Source organism: Coregonus clupeaformis, chromosome 9 (assembly GCF_020615455.1).
Source record: "Coregonus clupeaformis isolate EN_2021a chromosome 9, ASM2061545v1, whole genome shotgun sequence".
NCBI classification, from domain to species: Eukaryota; Metazoa; Chordata; class Actinopteri; order Salmoniformes; family Salmonidae; genus Coregonus; species Coregonus clupeaformis.
Genome location: NC_059200.1, coordinates 21844156 through 21864623, shown reverse-complemented (window position 1 = coordinate 21864623; position 20468 = coordinate 21844156). Strand labels below are relative to the sequence as shown.

Genomic DNA, 20468 nt, shown 5'->3' with positions numbered 1-20468 from the left:
GTATTTAGTCAGCCACCAATTGTGCAAGTTCTCCCACTTAAAAAGATGAGAGAGGCCTGTAATTTTCATCATAGGTACACGTCAACTATGACAGACAAAATGAGGAAAAAAAATCCAGAAAATCACATTGTAGGATTTTTAATGAATTTATTTGCAAATTATGGTGGAAAATAAGTATTTGGTCAATAACAAAGGTTTCTCAATACTTTGTTATATACCCTTTGTTGGCAATGACACAGGTCAAACGTTTTATGTAAGTCTTCACAAGGTTTTCACACACTGTTGCTGGTATTTTGGCCCATTCCTCAATGCAGATCTCCTCTAGAGCAGTGATGTTTTGGGGCTGTCGCTGGGCAACACGGACTTTCAACTCCCTCCAAAGATTTTCTATGGGGTTGAGATCTGGAGACTGGCTAGGCCACTCCAGGACCTTGAAATGCTTCTTACGAAGCCACTCCTTCGTTGCCCGGGCGGTGTGTTTGGGATCATTGTCATGCTGAAAGACCCAGCCACGTTTCATCTTCAATGCCCTTGCTGATTTTCACTCAAAATCTCACGATACATGGCCCCACTCATTCTTTCCTTTACACGGATCAGTCGTCCTGGTCCCTTTGCAAAAAAACAGCCCCAAAGCATGATGTTTCCACCCCCATGCTTCACAGTAGGTATGGTGTTCTTTGGATGCAACTCAGCATTCTTTGTCCTCCAAACACGACGAGTTGAGTTTTTACCAAAAAGTTATATTTTGGTTTCATCTGACCATATGACATTCTCCCAATCCTCTTCTGGATCATCCAAATGCACTCTAGCAAACTTCAGACGGGCCTGGACATGTACTGGCTTAAGCAGGGGGACACGTCTAGCACTGCAGGATTTGAGTCCCTGGCGGCGTAGTGTGTTACTGATGGTAGGCTTTGTTACTTTGGTCCCAGCTCTCTGCAGGTCATTCACTAGGTCCCCCCGTGTGGTTCTGGGATTTTTGCTCACCGTTCTTGTGATAATTTTGACCCCACGGGGTGAGATCTTGCGTGGAGCCCCAGATCGAGGCAGATTATCAGTGGTCTTGTATGTCTTCCATTTCCTAATAATTGCTCCCACAGTTGATTTCTTCAAACCAAGCTGCTTACCTATTGCAGATTCAGTCTTCCCAGCCTGGTGCAGGTCTACAATTTTGTTTCTGGTGTCCTTTGACAGCTCTTTGGTCTTGACCATAGTGGAGTTTGGAGTGTGACTGTTTGAGGTTGTGGACAGGTGTCTTTTATACTGATAACAAGTTCAAACAGGTGCCATTAATACAGGTAACGAGTGGAGGACAGAGGAGCCTCTTAAAGAAGAAGTTACAGGTCTGTGAGAGCCAGAAATCTTGCTTGTTTGTAGGTGACCAAATACTTATTTTCCACCATAATTTGCAAATAAATTCATAAAAAATCCTACAATGTGATTTTCTGGATTTTTTTCTCTCATTTTGTCTGTCATAGTTGACGTGTACCTATGATGAAAATTACAGGCCTCTCTCATCTTTTTAAGTGGGAGAACTTGCACAATTGGTGGCTGACTAAATACTTTTTCCCCCACTGTAAGTATTAAAAACAGTGTTTATAGATTGCTTGGGGTAAACACTAGAAGAGCTACACTGACTGCTGTCGGAAAACAAACTCTCACTTTAATCATTTAACACACTCCTCCTACCACCTACCATTCCCTGCCTGAAGCACCAGCATCACACACACACACACACACACACACAGAGTACAGAGTACAGAGTACAGAGTACAGAGTACAGAGTACAGAGTACAGAGTACAGAGTACAGAGTACAGGGCAAGTCAAGTCACATAGACTGTCTAAGGAAGGCACAAGCCATAACATTTGTGTAGTGTGGTATTGGACATGTTGTTTCTCTTAGACAGAGGACGATATTCTCAAATTCTTCTCTAACAAAGTATCTGCTGCAAATAGGCTGTATTGAGGTCATGCTGGCCTCTCAGGGGCAGTCCTAGTCACATAGACTGACTGATAAGATTATATCAACTTTACTATCCCACCAGGTGGAAATTCCTTTGGTCAAGACAAAATACATAAAACCACAGAATAATACACAATTAAATTCAAGGAAGGTATTCTCCAATTCTTCTTCACGTGCAAGCCAAAACCATGGTGTACTTTGGTGTCATATAAGGACATGCCGTCTGAAATCTGAATGGCCACCCCAGTTGTGGATAAATCTGAATGGCCACCCCAGTTGTGGATAAATCTGAATGGCCACCCCAGTTGTGGAGAAATCTGAATGGCCACCCCAGTTGTGGAGAAATCTGAATGGCCACCCCAGTTGTGGAGAAATCTGAATGGCCACCCCAGTTGTGGAGAAATCTGAATGGCCACCCCAGTTGTGGAGAAATCTGAATGGCCACCCCAGTTGTGGAGAAATCTGAATGCACTCATGACTCTATTCTATGCGCACCAAAATGACCATCTGCTTCTCTTTGAAATGATGCCCACCTGACCCAGATAGCGATTTATAAGGGACCATTTTTGGATTGCGTAAACAACAACAGTAATTGTGTGAAGGCGGGGATGCAGGGCTGCGTGCTTGCTCTAGTTCCTCAACAGCACGGCTAGGAGAATTCAATAAAGCACATTATAGTTGAAGACTCTTCTTTGAGTCATAAAAGTGCATTGAAATTACTTAGGAACTGTGCACACTTTGGAGAGGTGTGTGGCCACTTGGAGACACCAGTTAGACCTTTCACTCAAACCCTTGTCATTTATTTTGTCTTATGTTGCAACTACCCCACATTTTCCAGGAATATTCTTATCATGTTACTGAATGTATCCAGAGTATTTTCAGATTTCGTTGTCAACAAATGCAGCGAAAAGTACAGTAAATGTAAATTGCACATAAAATCAACAGTGTAATGTTTGGATTCAGTCTGGTGTCCGGTGAACTGTTGTGTCCTAAACTTTAGTCTAATAATTTTCTCCTCATCTCCAAACTGTTCCCTTTTAATTGTTACCATGGTTATGCATATGCTTTTCATATTTCTTCTGTAAGAAACCTTTCAATTTAGCCCTATCCATATAGGCCAATTCCCATTCCCAGAGAGTAATGGGCGAAAACAAAGCAGTTGTTATTACATTTTGTATGTATAACTTGTTTAATAAATTAAGTTAAATGAATCATTACTTTGCCATTGCCAAAGTCATTATTTCTAAGGATGACTCTAAAGCTACTATAGCTGCCCTAACCTAACTTGCAAAGAGATGTAGACTATACTCACCTATAGGGAAATGGTCATTAAAGCCTCTGGCCATTATTACCGGTTGGGAATAGAACTGCTTGAATAATTTAATGCATCATTCCTTCCCTAAAACTATGATGGGTGGAAAGTAGAATGGCAGTTGCATTTTGAGTTATCTTCAACTGGCTGAGTTGGTAGGGTACAGTACAAATCCAGTGGATTCACTGCTGTATGCTAATACCATTACATAAAATACCTTAACGCAAACACCGTAACAAGACTTTTGGAATTGATTCATGATTTATTTGAACAGGGAAATGTACCAAACCTGAGCTGAAGCATTGAATGCTTTGAACCATCATAATTATATTGAAAAAATCCACCTCGCATCAATTAAGGTTAAAGATGTTATGCCCCCCCCCCTAAACTGGGTCTGTGCCCCACCTTGGCCACCCCATTCAAAATGTTCTGGACCCGCTACTGGCTGCAACTAGGCTATATTGAGTGAGTGTAGGGCTTTTTTCCATAAGACACTCCAGCAGAATTAAGAAAACAACAGACTGTATACGTGGGGACTGGATAGGTAGAATCATGGAAACTGACTGGGGGACAAAAAACAACGCATAGCAGAGATACTGGTGTAATGGTAATAAAAACATATTGTGCTGTACTGGGCTGGACTAGGGTGAACTGACCATTTTACAGAGGAAAACAGAGCACATAATCTCCTTATAGAGCAATATGGCAGTAATATAAATCTGAGTAGGCATACTCCTACCGTAATAAAACATATGTACATGTGTATTGTATAGGCTTACACACCGTATGAAAATGTAGTGGAACCACCTAGGGCCTAACAATCTGGTCCAGGGAGCTGTAGGGTATTACTGTAATAAGCCAGCTGGGAGGAGACAGGCCCTGGGTGACATAAGGTCTTCCGCCATGACAGCTCAGAGGGATCACAAAGGAGCAACATACAGGAGACATATGGCGAAGCAGTAAAAGCAACTAGCCACCTACGTACGGACATCCGATCCAACGGAAAAAGGACAAGAGAGGACAGAGACTGGAGTGTCGTCTTACAGGTAGATAACAGACCTAAGGCTCCATTCTAACTGATCTATTAATATTTTAGATTGAGTCAGTGGAAAACTGTGACAAAGCAAGCTTAACGATCCGAGTCTGAGATAAGGCTAGTGATTATGTTTTTAATGAAATATTAACGTCCACACACACAGGTCACGTTAGGTATTATGGGATATTGTGGAGCTGCAAGAGGGAGCTGAGCTCTGATGTTTCAATCCATGAATATCTGAATAATATCAACATAAACCCAAATCGCAGGGCCTCTCAAATGGCACCCTATTCACTATTAAGTGCACTAGGGCCCATAAGGCTCTGGTTTAAAATAGTGCACTTTGTAGGGAATAGGGTGCCATCATGCTGCCAATGACCTGTCGTACCACTGCTACCTGGAGAGTGAGAGACTGACGGAGAGAGAGCAGAAACAACCCAGCCCCAACGCTTTGCATGATGCTCACTGCCAAAGTCATTGCTTACTCAAGGACACTGCGGCGAGAGAGAAAGCGAGAGAGAGAGGCAGACAGACGGCTCAAAGGAATGAGAGGAAACTCAGCTGAGTTGAACACTAAAATGGTAGCAAGCTGCCAGAAAACCAACTAATCATGACAATAAAAGACTGGGAAGTTATGTGGTGGTAAAGGAGGGTAGGCAAGCTTTTAGTCATTCCCAAAACACCATGAGCAATCAATTAGACGCACACACACCTCTCACACATACACACACACCTCTCGCACATACACACACACACACCTCTCGCACATACACAAACACACCTCTCGCATTTACACACACACACCTCTCGCACATACACACACACACACACACACGCCGAAGTCCAACAGCGCACTCCAAGTTGTACTTGGAGCACAGATGTTGATTGTTGGTGATCAAAACAACGTCATCAATAAACAGAACAGACACCAAAGGGAACCAGCAAACTGAGACAGCGCTGGACCATTGCACTATTGTGTAATATTTATCAAAGATCAGAGAAATTCCATATCCTTGAAGCCCAAGTCTGTAACTAACTAATAGAGTTAAGTCTGTGGCTGACACAGTGGCCAGATGAAAGCGAGCCCCGGCAATAGAGCTGACCAAGGAGCAAGAATCCAGCCAGCAAACTCCGTGGTAGGGAGCCAAACCTCAGGTCAGACAGTCTGACACAGACTAACCAACCAAGCAGGCCAGCACACCCCGGTCGCCATTTGTCTACACACACCACACTGTTGTTTACGTTGTCCCGATGGTTGAAAGCATTGCTCTGTGTCCTAGGCTATAAATCACAGCCGTGTTTAGATGAGAACCCTGGCTGCCACACCAACACTGCTGCCACATCTGCAACACATCAGGAGCAGCTAGACAGAGACAGACAAAGACAGCTAGAGAGACAAAAACAGCTATACCCAGACAAAAACAGCTATACCCAGACAAAGACAGCTAGAGAGACAAAAACAGCTATACCCAGACAAAAACAGCTATACCCAGACAAAGACAGCTAGAGAGACAAAAACAGCTATACCCAGACAAAAACAGCTATACCCAGACAAAGACAGCTAGAGAGACAAAAACAGCTATACCCAGACAAAAACAGCTATACCCAGACAAAGACAGCTAGAGAGACAAAAACAGCTATACCCAGACAAAGACCGCTATACCCAGACAAATACCGCTATACCCAGACAAAGACAGCTAGAGCGACAAACACAGCTATACCCAGACAAAGACAGCTATACCCAGACAAAGACCGCTATACCCAGACAAAGACAGCTATACCCAGACAAAAACAGCTATACCCAGACAAAAACAGCTATACCCAGACAAAGACAGCTAGAGAGACAAAAACAGCTATACCCAGACAAAAACAGCTATACCCAGACAAAGACAGCTAGAGAGACAAAAACAGCTATACCCAGACAAAAACAGCTATACCCAGACAAAGACAGCTAGAGAGACAAAAACAGCTATACCCAGACAAAAACAGCTATACCCAGACAAAGACAGCTAGAGAGACAAAAACAGCTATACCCAGACAAAAACAGCTATACCCAGACAAAGACAGCTAGAGAGACAAAAACAGCTATACCCAGACAAAGACCGCTATACCCAGACAAATACCGCTATACCCAGACAAAGACAGCTAGAGCGACAAACACAGCTATACCCAGACAAAGACAGCTATACCCAGACAAAGACCGCTATACCCAGACAAAGACAGCTATACCCAGACAAAAACAGCTATACCCAGACAAAGACAGCTATACCCAGACAAAGATAGCTATACAGAGACAAAGAAAGCTATACAGAGACAAATACAGCTATACCCAGACAAAGACAGCTAGACAGACAAAGACAGCTATACCCAGACAAAGACAGCTATACAGAGACAAAGACAGCTAGACAGACAAAGACAGCTATACCCAGACAAAGATAGCTATACAGAGACAAAGAAAGCTATACAGAGACAAAGACAGCTATACATAGACAAAGACAGCTAGACAGAGACAAAGACAGCTATACCCAGACAAAGACAGCTATACCCAGACAAAGAAAGCTATACAGAGACAAAGACAGCTATACAGAGACAAAGACAGCTAGACAGACAAAGAAAGCTATACAGAGACAAAGACAGCTATACAGAGACAAAGAAAGCTATACAGAGACAAAGACAGCTATACAGAGACAAAGACAGCTATACCCAGACAAAGATAGCTAAACAGACAAAGACAGCTATACAGAGACAAAGACAGCTATACAGAGACAAAGACAGCTATACAGAGACAAAGACAGATATACCCAGACAAAGACAGCTATACCCAGACAAAGACCGCTATACCCAGACAAAGACAGCTATACCCAGACAAAGACAGCTATACCCAGACGAAGAAAGCTATACCCAGACAAAGACAGCTATACAGAGACAAAGACAGCTATACAGAGACAAAGACAGCTATACCCAGACAAAGAAAGCTATACAGAGACAAAGACAGCTATACCCAGACAAAGACAGCTATACAGAGACAAAGACAGCTATACCCAGACAAAGACAGCTATACAGAGACAAAGACAGCTATACCCAGACAAAGACAGCTATACCCAGACAAAGACAGCTATACCCAGACAAAGACAGCTATACCCAGACAAAGACAGCTATACCCAGACAAAGACAGCTATACCCAGACAAAGACAGCTATACCCAGACAAAGACAGCTATACCCAGACAAAGACAGCTATACAGAGACACTTACCACACTCAGGTTTTCAAACTTTGCTTTAGCTACTGTACAAGACATAAACATTTTAGTAATTTAGCAGACATTCTTATACAGAGCAATTAGGGTTAAGTGCCTTGCTCAAGGGCACAGACAGATTTTTCAGGGATTCGAACCAGCGACCTTTCGGTTACTGGCCCAATGCCTTAAGGTTATCTGCCACAGTCACACTCAAAGGCTGGTGTTCTGACTGACTGACACACCGCTTGGTAAACACTAACAATGGCGAACACAACTAATTTGTTCCTGACAAGCATACACGTCACAGACCGGTGCATCACTTAATATAGAAACTGCATCCTTCTTGGGCGAATACAGATGGCTATGTTAAAACATAATGCATTTAGTGACTAGTGTGGTCCCGTGTAGCTCAGTTGGTAGAGCATGGCACTTGCAATGCAAGGGAAGGGTGCTGCTCGTTTTCTGCTTGACTGAGCAGCACTGTAAACTCACAGTGAGCCACTCTGTGTTCCCAGCCCCCAGTACTATGCACCTCTCTGAGGGGCCCCCTCCTGGTGGCCCTCCCTGTCTCCCTCACCCCTCCTGGTGGCCCTCCCTGTCTCCCTCACCCCTCCTGGTGGCCCTCCCTGTCTCCCTCACCCCTCCTGGTGGCCCTCCCTGTCTCCCTCACCCCTCCTGACGGTCTCCCGGTCAGCCTTTCTCTCATCCTGTTAGCTATGACACAGCCTGGAAGAATGGTTTCATATACACTGCAGTTTCACTGGCTTATTCAACTATACTGAACAAAAACATAAACGCAACATGTAAAGTGTTGGTGCCATGTTTCATGAGCTGAAATAAAAGATCCCAGAAATGTTCCATACGCACAAAAAGTGTATTTTCTCATATTTTGTGAGCAAATTTGTTTGTATCCCTGTTACGGAGCATTTCTCCTTTGACAAGATAATCCATCCACCGGTGTGGCATTTCAAGAAGTTGATTAAACAGCATGATCATTACACAGGTGCACCTTGTGCACCTTGTGCTGGGGACAATAAAAGGCCACTCTAAAATGTGCAGTTTTGTCACACAACACAATGCCACAGATGTCTCAAGTTTTGAGGGAGTGTGCAATTGGCATGCTGACTGCAGGAATGTCCACCAGAGCTGTTGCCAGAGAATTGAATGTTCATTTCTGTACCAAAAGCCGCCTCCAATGTCATTTTAGAGAATTTGGCAGTACGTCTAACCGGCCTCACAACCGCAGACGACATGTAACCACGCCAGACCTGGACCTCCACATCCGACTTCTTCACCTGCGGGATTGTCTGAGTCCAGCCATCCAGATCACTGATGAAATTGTGGGTTTGCACAACCAAAGAATTTCTGCACAAACTGTCAGAAACCGTCTCAGGGAAGCTCATCTGCGTGCTCGTCGTCCTCACCAAGGTCTTGACCTGACTGCAGTTCGGTGTCGTAACCGACTTCAATGGGCAAATGATCACCATCGATGGCCACTGGCACACTGGTGCTCTTCCCGGATGAATCCCAGTTTCAACTGTACCGGGCAGATGGCAGACAGTGAGTGTGTATGGCGTTGTGTGGGTGAGCAATTTGCTGATGTCAACGTTATGAACAGAGTGGCGGTGGGGTTATGGTATAGGTAGGCATAAGCTACGGACAACAAACACAATTGCATTTTATTGATGGAAATTTGAATGCACAGAGATACCGGGATGAGATCCTGAGGCCCATTGTTGTGCCATTCATCCGTCGCCATCACCTCATGTTTCAGCATGATAATGCACGGCCCCATGTCACAAGGATCTATACACAATTGCTGGAAGCTGAAAATGTCCTAGTTCTTCCATTCCCTGCATACTCACCAGACATGTCACCCATTGAGCATATTTGGGATGCTCTGGATCGATGTGTACGACAGCGTGTTCCAGTTCCCGCCAATATCCAGCAACTTCGCACAGCCATTGAAGAGGCGTGGGACAACATTCCACAGGCCACAATCAACAGCCTGATCAACTCTATGCGAAGGAGATGTGTCGCGCTGCATGAGGCAAATGTTGGTCACACCAGGTACTGACTGGTTTTCTGATCTAGGCCCAACCTTTTTTTTAAAGGTATCTGAGACCAACAGATGCATATCTGTAATCCCAGTCATGTGAAATCCATAGATTAGGGCCCAATTAATATATTTCAATTGACTGATTTCCTTATAGTAACTGTAACTTAGCAAAATCTTAGAAATTGTTGCATGTTGCGTGTATATTTTTGTTCAGTGTAGAATATAAACATTACAAAAAGCCAATTCCCATTAGAAATAACCCAAGGATATTCACTCCATCTATACGCTCCAGGTAATGTAACACAGAGCCTGTTCAAGCCCAAAGGACAGTACAGTAGTTGCCATCTGGTTACCCAGTGCAGTGTGCCACTAGCCTAGCTACAGTAGCCAGGGCAGCATGGTGACCCTGTCACGAGATCATTACCTTGTGCTGCACTGTCCTCCTCTCCCTCTGCAGTCCAGTGTCACAGTAACAGTCTCAGGATGTGTGGGGAATCTCTACCTGGCAACACAAAGAAAGAGGTCAAAGATCAGTCATCAACACCTTTGTCTGTGTTGTATAAAATACTACATATTATAGCCTATTCCATCCAATAATCAAAATTACTAATTTATGTAATTTAGTTGACAGGGAGAGAACTCCCACACCCCAACTCCTAAACTGAGCTGAGAGAAATGTCACAGTTGTGACACACCAGTTGGCCACTCTACCTATGCTGTGTGGAGAGTCAACACCAGCACAGGAGAGGAGAGAGAAGCAGAGAACGCTAGGCAGCGGAGCCCCGTAATCACTCTGGTCTGTGAGCTCCACTACTGAGTGATTACAGCTGCCAACACACACACATACATAAATACACACACACACAGCTAGCGGCTCCGTTCACAGAAGTTACAGTGTGATGGCGAGACAACCATTTACCCCACACCCTCCAGCAGGTAATCAGACAAACAGAGACGAACACAGAGACCCTCTGCAAATAGTTTTCAATGGGCAGTAATTCTCAATGGGCAGTGTGAGTTGGCTACAGCACATAAAGGGAGGGAGCTCAACCTTAGCCCATGTAAGTCCCCTGCAGTCTACACCTCCTCTCCTCTACACCTCCTCTCCTCTACACCTCCTCCTCTCCTCTACATTCCTCTCCTCTCCACCACTCCTCTCCTGTACACCACCTCCTCTCCTCTCCTCTACTCCTCTCCACCACCCCCAGTCCTCTCCTTTCCTCTACACCACCTCCAGTCCTCTCCTCTCCTCTCCCCACTCCTCTCCTCTCCTCTCCTCTCCTCTACACCACCTCCAGTCCTCTCCTCGACACCACCTCCACTCCTCTCCTCTCCACTACACCACCTCCACTTCTCTCCTCTCCTTTACACCACCTCCACTCCTCTCCTCTCCTTTACACCACCTCCACTCCTCTCCTCTCCTCTACACCTCCTCTCCTCTACATTCCTCTCCTCTCCACCACTCCTCTCCTGTACACCACCTCCTCTCCTCTCCTCTACTCCTCTCCACCACCTCCAGTCCTCTCCTTTCCTCTACACCACCTCCTCTCCTCTCCTCTACTCCTCTCCACCACCTCCAGTCCTCTCCTTTCCTCTACACCACCTCCTCTCCTCTCCTCTACTCCTCTCCACCACCTCCAGTCCAGTCCACTCCTCTCCTCTACACCACCTCCACTCCTCTCCTCGACACCACCTCCACTCCTCTCCTCTCCTTTACACCACCTCCACTCCTCTCCTCTCCACTACACCACCTCCACTCCTTTCCTCTACACCACCACTCCTCTCCTCTCATCGACACCACCTCCACTCCTCTCCGCTCCTTTACACCACCTCCACTCCTCTCCTCTCCTCTACACCACCTCCACTCCTCTCCTCTCCTTTACACCACCTCCACTCCTCTCCTCTCCTCTACACCACCTCCTCTCCTCTACACCACCTCCTCTCCTCTCCTCTCCACTACACCACCTCCTCTACTCTCCTTTACACCACCTCCACTCCTCTCCTCTCCTCTACACCACCTCCTCTCCTCTACACCACCTCCTCTCCTCTCCTAGCCACTCTCCCTTCCCCTCTCTGTCTCCTTCTCCTCTTCCTCTCCTCTCCCTTTCCCACACCTCTCCTCTCCACCTCACAACCCTCTCTCTCTCTCCACCCCTCCCCTCTCCCTCTCCTTTTCCCTCTCCTGTCATTCAGCGAGCCAGCCTGCCTGTACAGGAGTCTGGAGATTATTTGATGATAACCATTTTCACTGCCTTGTTTTTCTCATCCAGAGACAGTCAGTGACACCACCACCAGCGCATCTCTAATCTTTGCCATGGAGGATAAATGAATTTGCAACTCGTTGACTGCTGCGTTTATGATCCACCATCATCTTCTATCCTTGGAAAAGGGAAAGTATGGGGCAGTGTGATGAAAACATAGAGAGACAGAGAGAGAGACAGAGAGAGACAGAGAGAGAGACAGAGAGACAGAGAGAGAGACAGAGAGAGAGACAGAGAGAGAGACAGAGAGAGAGAGACAGAGAGAGAGACAGAGAGACAGAGAGAGAGACAGAGAGAGAGACAGAGAGAGAGACAAAGACGGAGAGAGAGAGCAGAATTAGGCTGATACCCGCTAATGATCAAAATCCAGAAAAGAGCCGATTCTCAAACCTTCCATAACAAAGCCATCACCTACAGAGAAATGAACCTGGAGAAGAGTCCCCTAAGCAAGCTGGTCCTGGGGCTCTGTTCACAAACACAAACAGACCCCACAGAGCCCCAGGATAGCAACACAATTAGACCCAACCAAATCATGAGAAAACAAAAAGATAATTACTTGACACATTGGAAAGAATTTACAAAAAAACAGAGTCAACTAGAATGCTATTTGGCCCTAAACAGAGAGTACACAGTGGCAGAATACCTGACCACTGTGACTGACCCAACATTAAGGAAAGCTTTGACAAAGTACAGACACAGTGAGCATAGCCTTGCTATTGAGAAAGGCCGCCGTAGGCAGATCTGGCTCTCAAGAGAAGACAGGCTATGTGCACACTGCCCACAAAATGAGGTGGAAACTGAGCTGCACTTCCTAACCTCCTGACAAATGTATGACCATGTTAGAGACACATATTTCCCTCAGATTACACAGACCCACAAATAATTAGAAAACAAATCCAATTTTGATAAACTCTATTGGGTGAAATAACACAGTGTGCCATCACAGCAGCAAGATGTATGACCTGTTGCCACAAGAAAAGGGAAGAACAAACACCAATGTAAATAACACCAATTTGTATGTTTATTTATTTTCCCTTTTGTACTTCAACTATTTGCACATCATTACAACACTGTATATAGACATATGACATTTGAAATTTCTTTATTCTTTTGGAACTTTTGTGAGTGTTTATTGTTAATTTTTGAATGTTTATTTCACTTTTGTTGATGATCTATTTCACTTGCTTTGGCAATGTAAACATGTGTTTCCCATGCCAATAAAGCCCTTTGAATTGAATTGAGAGAGAGAGAGAGAGAGAGAGAGAGAGAGAGAGAGAGAGAGAGAGAGAGAGAGAGAGAGAGAGAGAGAGAGAGAGAGAGAGAGAGAGAGAGAGAGAGCGAGATAGAGAGAGAGAGAGTAGATAGAGAGAGAGAGAGAGAGAGAGAGAGAGAGAGAGAGTAGAGAGAGAGAGAGAGAGAGAGAGAGAGAGAGAGAGAGCGGGAGACAGAGAAAGCTAGAGAAAGAGAGAGAGAGAGAGAGAGAGAGAGAGAGAGAGAGAGAGAGAGAGGGAGAGAGAGTGAGGGGGGAGAGAGAGAGTGAGGGGGGAGAGAAGGAGAGAAAGAAGAAAGAGAGAGTAGAGGAAGAGAAGGAGAGGGAGAGAGCGGGAGAGAGAAAGCTAGAGAAAGAGAGAGAGTAGAGGAAGAGAAGGAGAGAAAGAGAGAGAGTAGAGGAAGAGAAGGAGAAAAAGAGAGAGAGTAGAGGAAGAGAAGGAGAAAAAAGCAGTGACACGGAAATGGAGGAGAGGAAGAATGAATGCCTGAGCTGCCTGCCTGGGATGTGGGCATATCAAAACAGAGCTTTATGAAGCACACAGCGGAGTCTGGTGGAAACACTTAACACTGAGAACCACAAGCACCTTTGCATGGTTTTAATACAATAGCAACACAATCAGGATCACTACAAAGTGCTTCCGCTGCTTTTTACAAGGGATCTGAGCATTGGGAGGTTTATGAATTAGTAAAAGATTGACCAGTCTTCTGACTGGCTGCTGCCGCATAAATGCAACGTCAGGTTTCTGTGTGTGCAGACTAGAGCATTAACTAGGCTTATATGTCTTGTCAACATGGCTCAAAAAGGAATAGCCCTGGCTGCCTACAGAATGCATATCAACATAACTAGATCGTATTAACACCACACTGCTGATTCACCCATTAAGATTACACAGATGATTAGAATGTGTTCCATTCCTCAACAGCACAGAGGGAGATAGATTCTATCTTAGAATCTCTGAATAATAACTTAGTCCCCTGTAGCTCAGTTGGTAGAACATGGCGCTTGCAACCCCAGGGTTGTGGGTTCGTTTCCCACGGGGGGCCAGTATGAAAAATGTATGCACTCACTAACTGTAAGTCGCTCTGGGTAAGCGCATCTGCTAAATGACTCAAATGTAAAAATGTGTGGGGCCATAGAAATACAATTCCTAAAAGGGACATTCTCACTCAAGTCAATGTTCCGTGATGGGTGGGCAAGGCCGGTGGCCATGTTGAGTGTACCTCTAGGCTATTTCTATAGTGTAGTCTAGCTAAGCTACCTGTTAGATGATGAAAAGGGACTTTAAAGGTCTTTGCTCTATCAGCTAAAAAGGCTCATAGAGCTTCTGCGTGTTTATTGATTGATCAGGCTCCAGCAGCACTCTCATTAAAAACTGTAGCTAGGCTAATTGTGACAAGATCAATGGGCTGAAGAAACCTTGATTACACTGCAAAGCAAGGAGACCGAATAGATTAGGCTACAGTCAAGTGTCCTAAAATACTCATTCTGGCCTTGTATTGCACGTTGACCCTCATTTAAGGACATATGTGGTAAAGATCTAATACTATGGAATAGATTGTAAGATTGTGACCAAAATGTTGACAAACCAGGTAGGTATCTAATTTAGACTAATCACACAAAAAATGTGTATACCAGTGTAGAGTAGGCTACATTGATTGTGTGATGTGTTCAATAGGGAAATAAGTGACACATTGTGTTGACACATTGTGTTGACACATCGTGTTTCATTGTGTTGACACATTGTGTTGACACATTGTGTTTCATTGTGTTGACACATTGTGTTTCACTGTGTTGACACATTGTGTTTCACTGTGTTGACACATTGTGTTGACACATCGTGTTTCATTGTGTTGACACATTGTGTTGACACATTGTGTTTCATTGTGTTGACACATTGTGTTTCACTGTGTTGACACATCGTGTTTCATTGTGTTTCATTGTGTTGACACATTGTGTTTCACTGTGTTGACACATTGTGTTTCATTGTGTTGACACATTGTGTTTCATTGTGTTGACACATTGTGTTTCACTGTGTTGACACATTGTGTTTCACTGTGTTGACACATTGTGTTTCACTGTGTTGACACATTGTGTTTCACTGTGTTGACACATTGTGTTTCACTGTGTTGACACATTGTGTTGACACATCGTGTTTCATTGTGTTTCACTATGTTGACACATTGTGTTTCATTGTGTTGACACATTGTGTTTCACTGTGTTGACACATTGTGTTTCATTGTGTTGACACATTGTGTTTCACTGTGTTGACACATTGTGTTTCACTGTGTTGACACATTGTGTTTCACTGTGTTGACACATTGTGTTTCATTGTGTTGACACATTGTGTTTCACTGTGTTGACACATTGTGTTTCATTGTGTTGACACATTGTGTTTCACTGTATTGACACATTGTGTTTCACTTTATTGACACATTGTGTTTCACTGTATTGACACATTGTGTTTCATTGTGTTGACACATTGTGTTTCACTGTGTTGACACATTGTGTTTCATTGTGTTGACACATTGTGTTTCATTGTGTTGACACATTGTGTTTCACTGTGTTGACACATTGTGTTTCACTGTATTGACACATTGTGTTTCACTGTATTGACACATTGTGTTTCATTGTGTTGACACATTGTGTTTCACTGTATTGACACATTGTGTTTCACTGTGTTGACACATTGTGTTTCATTGTGTTGACACATTGTGTTTCACTGTATTGACACATTGTGTTTCACTGTATTGACACATTGTGTTTCATTGTGTTGACACATTGTGTTTCACTGTATTGACACATTGTGTTTCACTGTATTGACACATTGTGTTTCACTGTGTTGACACATTGTGTTTCATTGTGTTGACACATTGTGTTTCATTGTGTTGACACATTGTGTTTCACTGTATTGACACATTGTGTTTCACTGTATTGACACATTGTGTTTCACTGTATTGACACATTGTGTTTCATTGTGTTGACACATTGTGTTTCATTGGGTTGACACATTGCATTACTGAGGTGGGTCGAGGCAGCAGGAATGGATCTGAGCCTATGTGGCTACACAGGATGAACCTGTTCCCTGTTCAACCATGGTTGTGTCTAAATATAACCTTATTCTCTATATAGTACACTACTTAAAACCAGGCTCTGGTCAATTCTGAGAAATATCACTGTGTTGAAAATCCGAAATTGTTTGCATAAACAACTCAATTCAGAAAGAGACACTTACCCCACCAGACATGTTACCAGGGGTCTCTTCACAGTCCCCAAATCCAAAACAAATGTAAGGCAACGCAGTGTTATATAGAGCCGCGGTTACACGGAACTCCCTTCCATCTCAATTTACTCAATGCGTAAAAAAAAAAAAAAGGAATAAAAAAAACAGTACTTCGTGACACAACACCTCTCCCCTATCTGACCAAATAACTTGTTTAGGTGTTGATATGTTGCTATGTAGGATATATATGGATATGATTGCTTATATTTATATACACTACCGGTAAAAGTTTTAGAACACCTACTCATTCAAGGGTTTTTCTTTATTTTTACTATTTTCTACATTGTAGAATAGTAGTGAAGACATCAAAACTATGAAATCACACATGGAATCATGTAGTAACCAAAAATGTGTTAATAAAATAGATTTTATATTTGAGATTCTTCAAATAGCCACCCTTTGCCTTGATGACAGCTTTGCACACGCTTGGCATTCTCTCAACCAGCTTCACCTGGAATGCTTTTCCAACAGTCTTGACGGAGTTCCCACATATGCTGAGCACTTGTTGGCTGCTTTTCCTTCACTCTGCAGTCCGACTCATCCCAAACCATCTCAATTTAGTTGAGGTTGGGGGATTGCGGAGGCCAGGTCATTCCATCATTCTCCTTCTAGGTAAAATAGCCATTACACAGCCTGGAGGTGTGTTGGGTCATTGTCCTGTTGAAAAACAAATGATAGTCCCACTAAGCCCAAACCAGATGGGATGGCGTATCGCTGCAGAATGCTGTGGTAGCCATGCTGGTTAAGTGTGCCTTGAATTCGAAATAAATCACAGACAGTGTCACCAGCAAAGCACCACCACACCATAACACCTCCTCCTCCATGCTTTACGGTGGGAAATACACATATGGAGATCATCCGTTCACCCACACCGCGTCTCACAAAGACACGGCGGTTGGAACCAAAAATCTCAAATTTGGACTCCAGACAAAGGACAGATTTCCACCGGTCTAATGTCCATTGCTCGTGTTTCTTGGCCGAAGTAAGTCTCTTCTTCTTATTGGTGTCCTTTAGTAGTTGTTTCTTTGCAGCAATTCAACCATGAAGGCCTGATTCACACGGTCTCCTCTGAACAGTTGATGTTGAGATGTGTCTGTTACTTGAACTCTGTGAAGCATTTATTTGTGCTGCAATTTCTGAGGCTGGTAACTTTAATGAACTTACCCTCTGCAGCAGAGGTAACTCTGGGTCTTCCATTCCTGTGGCGGTCCTCATGAGAGCCAGTTTCATCATAGCGCTTGATGGTTTTTGCGACTGCACTTGAAGAAACTTTCAAAGTTCTTGAAATGTTCCGTATTGACTGACCTTCATGTCTTAAAGTAATGATGGTATCACATTTCAGGAGAAGACCCAGATGCAGACAGTGTCGAAGTAACTATTTTTGATGTCTTCACTATTATTCTACAATGTAGAAAATAGTAAAAATAAAGAAAACCCCTTGAATGAGTAGGTGTTCTAAAACGTTTAACCGGTAGTGTAGGCATGTATATCACTGACAGTGAATACTGTAAATAGGCCTTAGTGTTCTGTCGGTACAGGACTTTTTATTTTCATTTTCTTATTTTAAATGTATGTAGCTCTGTCCTTGAGCTCGTCTATCAATGTTTTGTATTATGTTGTGTTTTGTGTGGACAGCAGGAAGAGTAGCTGCTGCACGAGCAACGACTAACGGGGATCCTAATAAAAATAAAAACTAACAAAAGTAGTGTACTTTATAGGAAATAGGGTGCCATTTGGGACGCCCCCCATACCACCACCGTCACAAAGCTACAACGGCTTCCTGTAGGCCTACTTCCTTGTAAAACAGGAAATGTGCCACTGTTCCATACTAAGACGTGAGTTAGCAGGGTATGACATAGCTTTCGGTTAGGCCTCTGCCAGCATGAAGCCTCAGAACTCAATCTATGCAGAGACTGCAGAGTTGTCCCTAGATAAAGTAAGGCAAAAATAAACCACATTTTGAATTGATACACCAACTGAACCCAAATGATGTCAGGCAGAGGAGGAAAGAGAGAAACTCTTGTGTGTGTGTGTGGAATTACCAGCCATTCTGCCGTGTCGTTGCTCGACAGACACAGACAATATGATTGAGGCATTCAAGTCCACTGAAGCATCACATGTAACCCAGCCCTAGTTTTTCACACCACCGTCATCATCACATCATCAGTTGGGGAGAAGAACCAAAAAAAGGAAAGAGAGACAGATACAGTTCAACTGTATTCAATACAACACTGTACACAGACGGTGACAAAGGATTCAAACACAGGTGGGAAAAAAACTAGACACCGGTTAACCACCGGCAAATTATGGATTCTATTTAGCAGACGTAGGCCTATAACATATAGCCCTAAAAACACAGGACGAGAGCAGAGAGAGGAGAGAGAGCAGGGAGAGGAGAGAGAGCAGAGAGAGGAGAGAGAGGAGAGAGAGCAGGGAGAGGAGAGAGAGGAGAGAGAGCAGAGAGAGGAGAGAGAGCAGGGAGAGGAGAGAGAGCAGGGAGAGGAGAGAGAGCAGGGAGAGGAGAGAGAGCAGGGAGAGGAGAGAGAGCAGGAGAGGAGAGAGAGCAGGGAGAGGAGAGAGAGCAGGGAGAGGAGAGAGAGCAGGAGAGAGCAGGGAGAGGAGAGAGAGGCAGGAGAGGAGAGAGAGCAGGGAGAGGAGAGAGAGCAGGGAGAGGAGAGAGAGCAGGGAGAGAGCAGGGAGAGGAGAGAGAGCAGGAGAGGAGAGAGAGGAGGGAGAGGAGAGAGAGCAGGGAGAGAGCAGGGAGAGGAGAGAGAGCAGAGAGAGGAGAGAGAGCAGGGAGAGGAGAGAGAGCAGGGAGAGGAGAGAGAGCAGGGAGAGGAGAGAGAGCAGGGAGAGGAGAGAGAGCAGGGAGAGGAGAGAGAGCAGGGAGAGGAGAGAGAGCAGGGAGAGGAGAGAGAGCAGGGAGAGCAGGGAGAGGAGAGAGAGCAGGGAGAGGAGAGAGAGCAGGGAGAGGAGAGAGAGCAGGGAGAGGAGAGAGAGCAGGGAGAGAGCAGGGAGAGGAGAGAGAGCAGGGAGAGGAGAGAGAGCAGGGAGAGGGAGAGAGCAGGGAGAGGAGAGAGAGCAGGGAGAGGAGAGAGAGCAGGGAGAGGAGAGAGAGCAGGGAGAGAGCAGGGAGAGGAGAGAGAGCAGGGAGAGGAGAGAGAGCAGGGAGAGGAGAGAGAGCAGGGAGAGGGAGAGCAGGGAGAGAGCAGGGAGGAGAGAGAGCAGGGAGAGGAGAGAGCAGGGAGAGGAGAGAGAGCAGAGAGAGAGAGAGAGCAGGGAGAGAGCAGGGAGAGGAGAGAGAGCAGGGAGAGGAGAGAGAGCAGGGAGAGGAGAGAGAGCAGAGAGAGGAGAGAGAGCAGGGAGAGGAGAGAGAGCAGGGAGAGGAGAGAGAGAGCAGGGAGAGGAGGAGAGAGCAGGGAGAGGAGAGAGAGCAGGGAGAGGAGAGAGAGCAGGGAGAGAGCAGGGAGAGGAGAGAGAGCAGGGAGAGGAGAGAGAGCAGGGAGAGGGAGAGAGAGCAGGGAGAGGAGAGAGAGCAGGGAGAGAGCAGGGAGAGGAGAGAGAGCAGGGAGAGGAGAGAGAGAGCAGGGGAGGAGAGAGAGCAGGGAGAGGAGAGAGAGCAGGGAGAGAGCAGGGAGAGGAGAGAGAGCAGGGAGAGGAGAGAGAGCAGGGAGAGGAGAGAGAGAGCAGGGAGAGGAGAGAGAGCAGGGAGAGGAGAGAGAGCAGGGAGAGGAGAGAGAGCAGGAGAGGAGAGAGAGCAGGAGAGGAGAGAGAGCAGGGAGAGGAGAGAGAGCAGGGAGAGGAGAGAGAGCAGGGAGAGGAGAGAGAGCAGGGAGAGGAGAGAGAGCAGGGAGAGGAGAGAGAGCAGGGAGAGGAGAGAGAGCAGAGAGAGGAGAGAGAGCAGGGAGAGAGCAGACTGCTGATTGGTTGTGCTGTGATCTCTAAACCCTGACTCACAAGGAGTCTGAAAACAATGACCAGTGATGGTGAATATGACATGAAAAATGGTTAACAAATAGGCCTACTGCTGTAAGCTACAACAGGC

At 45.1% G+C, this 20468-nt stretch overlaps 1 protein-coding gene across 7 annotated transcripts in view; it reads right to left on the bottom strand.

Moving 5' to 3' along the window:
- The window catches only part of LOC121573461 (spermatid perinuclear RNA-binding protein), a 252881-nt gene that overhangs the window by 187064 nt on the left and 45349 nt on the right, over nt 1-20468 (bottom strand). For 6 of the 7 annotated variants that reach the window (XM_041885474.2, XM_041885476.2, XM_041885473.1 and 3 more), the window contains exon 2: nt 10034-10111. The gene's annotated coding sequence lies outside the window, so the exon portion shown is untranslated. The remainder of the gene's footprint in view (nt 1-10033; nt 10112-20468) is intronic. The other variant, XM_041885475.1, reaches the window with a different exon arrangement.